This window comes from Arachis hypogaea, chromosome 9 (genome assembly GCF_003086295.3).
Source record: "Arachis hypogaea cultivar Tifrunner chromosome 9, arahy.Tifrunner.gnm2.J5K5, whole genome shotgun sequence".
Classification (NCBI taxonomy): domain Eukaryota; kingdom Viridiplantae; phylum Streptophyta; class Magnoliopsida; order Fabales; family Fabaceae; genus Arachis; species Arachis hypogaea.
Genome location: NC_092044.1, coordinates 55,268,720 through 55,272,423, shown reverse-complemented (window position 1 = coordinate 55,272,423; position 3,704 = coordinate 55,268,720).

Here is a 3,704-nt window from a genome sequence, read left to right as displayed (position 1 = left end):
TAAAAGAAATTTTGAAAAATGGTAATTAATTTTCGAAAACCAAGAGTGGGAAAGAAATTAAGTAATTTTTGAAAAAGATTTTGAAATTGGAAATCAAAAAGATATGATTTGAAAACTATTTTGAAAAATATGTGATTAAGAAGATATGATTGAAAATATATAGTTTTAAAAAGATATGATTGAAAAACAATTTAAAAAGATTTGATTTTTAAAATCAATGACTTGGCTAACAAGAAAAGATATGATTCAAACATTAAACCTTTCTCAACAGAAAAGGCAACATACTTGAAATGTTGAATCAAATCATTAATTGTTAGCAAGTATTTTTGAAAATGGAAAGAAATTGATTTTGAAAATATATTACTGAAAAGATATGATTTGAAAAAGATTTGATTTTGAAAAATTATGAAAACTTGAAAAAAATTTGCATTAAAAACAAAATCTTCCTTCTTATCCCATCCTAGCGTTAAATGCCCAGAATGGTATACATTCTGGCGTTTAACGCCCAAAATGCTACCCTTTTGGGCGTTAAACGCCCAGCCAGGTATCCTGGCTGGCGTTTAAATGCCAGCTTTCCTTCTTCACTGGGTATTTTGAACGCCCAGCTTTTTCTGTGTGATTCCTCTGCTGTATGTTCTGAATCTTCAATTCTCTATATTATTGACTTGAAAAGACACAAGTTAAAATTTTTTTGGATTTTTAATAATGAGGAATAATCAAAATGCAAATAAAATCAAATAAACAATGCATGCAAGACACCAAACTTAAAAATTTGTATACTACTGACACTAACAAATTGAGAATGCATATGAGAAACAACAAAACACACAAAACAAGAGAATTTAAAGATCAGAGCGAGTAAATCATCAAGAACAACTTGAAGATCAATGAAGACACATGATAAATGCAAGAAGAACAGAAACATGTAATTGACACCAAACTTAAAATGAGACACTAGACTCAAACAAGAAATATTTTTTATTTTTATGATTTTGTAAATTTTTTTGGTTTTTTTTTTCGAAAATTATTTGGAGAAGAAAATAAAGAGATTCAAAACTTTTAATAAGAATTCCAGGAATCATGCAATGTTAGTCTAAAGCTTTAGTCTAAAGAAATTAGACATGGCTAGCCAAGCTTCAGCAGGACATTGCATTCAAGAGCTAAATTGATGAAGATCAATCAGCTTTGGTGATGATAAGAACATCACCTTGAAACACTAGAATTCATTCTTAAAAATTCTGAAAAATACCTAATCTAAGCAACAAGATGAACCGTCAGTTGTCCAAACTCAAACAATCCCCGGCAACGGCGCCAAAAACTTGGTGAACGAAATTCTGATCATCAATGGCGCCATCAACATGGTACGCTCAATTGCAATCTCAACTCTTTATCACAACTTTGCACAACTAACCAGCAAGTGCACTGGGTCGTCCAAGTAATAAACCTTACGCGAGTAAGGGTCGATCCCACGGAGATTGTTGGTATGAAGCAAGCTATGGTCATCTTGTAAATCTCAGTCAGGCAAATTCAAATGGTTATGGATGATTTATGAATAAAGCATAAAATAAAGATAGAGATACTTATGCAATTCATTGGTGAGAATTTCAGATAAGCGTATGGAGATGCTTTGTCCCTTCCGTCTCTCTGCTTTCCTACTTTCTTCATCCAATCCTTCTTACTCCTTTCCATGGCAAGCTGTATGTTGGGCAACACCGTTGTCATTCAATCCTTGAATCCTACTCAGAATACCACAGACAAGGTTTAGACCTTCCGGATTCTCTTGAATGCCACCATCAATTCTAGCTTATACCACGAAGATTCCGATTAAGGGATCCAAGAGATATCCACTCAATCTAAGGTAGAATAGAGGTGGTTGTCAAGCACACATTCATAGGTGAGAATGATGATGAGTGTCACGGATCATCACATTCATCAAGTTGAGGAACAAGTCATATCTTAGAACAAGAATAAGCTGAATTGAATAGAAGAACAATAGTAATTGCATTAATACTCAAGGTACAGCAGAGCTCCACACCTTAATCTATGGTGTGTAGAAACTCCACCATTGAAAATACATAAGAACAAGGTCTAGGCATGGCCGAATGGCCAGCTTCCCAAAGAGGGCTCAATCATAAAAACATGATCAAAAGATTCAAGTGATCAAAAGATGAATATACAATAGTAAAAGGTCCTACTTATAGAGAACTAGTAGCCTAGGGTTTACAAATATGAGTAAATGACATAAAAATCCACTTTTGGGCCCACTTGGTGTGTCCTTGGGCTGAGCATTGAAGCATTTTCGTGTAGAGACTCTTCTTGGAGTTAAACGCCAGCTTTTGTGCCAGTTCCGGTGTTTTACGCCAGAATTCTTGAGCTGACTTGGAACACCTGTTTGCGCCATCAAATCTCAGGCAAAGTATGGACTATTATACATTGCTGGAAAGCCCAGGATGTCTACCTTCCAACGCAATTGAGAGCGCGCCAATTCGCCTTCTGTAGCTCCAGACAATCCACTTTGAGTGTAGGGAGGTCAGAATCCAACAGCATCTGCAATCCTTTTCAGCCTCTGAATCAGATTTTTGCTCAGGTCCCTCAATTTCAGCCAGAAAATACCTGAAATCACAGAAAAACACACAAACTCGTAGTAAAGTCCAGAAAAGTGAATTTTAACTAAAAACTAATAAAAATATAATAAAAACTAACTAAAACATACTAAAAACATACTAAAAACAATGCCAAAAAGCGTATAAATTATCCGCTCATCAAGTTGATTACTTGATGTTGCCAATTTGGCTTATGGATTTCTATGTACAATCTAACTTTCTATTTAATATAATTCGAGGTATTTCAGATTTATGATTGCTTTCCTTTATTTATATAAATAATTTAGATTCTTCCCTTTTGGCTTTGGTTGATTAATTGGTAACTATTGAGTTATGAAACTCATTGTTGACTGAAAATTGGAATTCTTCAAGAATTAATTCGAGTTCCAATAACTCTAGCCTTTCCCAAGGAAAGACTAGGACTTGAGGAATCAAAATTAATTTATCCACTTGACTTACCTTCATAGTTAGAATTTGACTTAGTGGGAGAAAAATCCAATTCTCATCACAATTGATAAGGATAACTGGGATAGGACCTCCAGTTCTCATACCTTGCCAAAAGCTTTATTAGTTATTATTTTAACGACTTGTTATTTTACATTACTTGTTCAACCCTTTTTCAAAACCCCAAAAATATACTTTTCCATAACCAATAATAAATCATACTTTCCTGCAATTCATTGAGAAGACGACCCGAGGTTTAAATACTTCGGTTATCAATTTATTTAGGGGTTTGTTACTTGTGACAACCAAAACATTTGTAAGAAAGGACTTTTGTTGGTTTAGAAGCTATACTTGCAACGGGAATTTATTCTAAATTCTAGACCACGCAAAAATCTTCTCTTCAGTATCCTTCTCTTCTGGAGGTGGGTGAGTGCTAACAATGAGCTCCTTCAGATAGGTGTATCGGCACTTGTTGTGGCGCTCCATGCACTCCATCTTCCGCTCTTGTCGGTCTAACCTCTGAAGGATCTAAAGGAACATCTGAGTAGTGGATGGAGTAGGATGTGTGGGTGATGGTGGAGCAAAAGTGGGAGGGGTGTCCACAGGGTGGTCTAGTTGGCGGCTAGTGGAGGGTACTGGCGGTCTAGTGTACTTTCC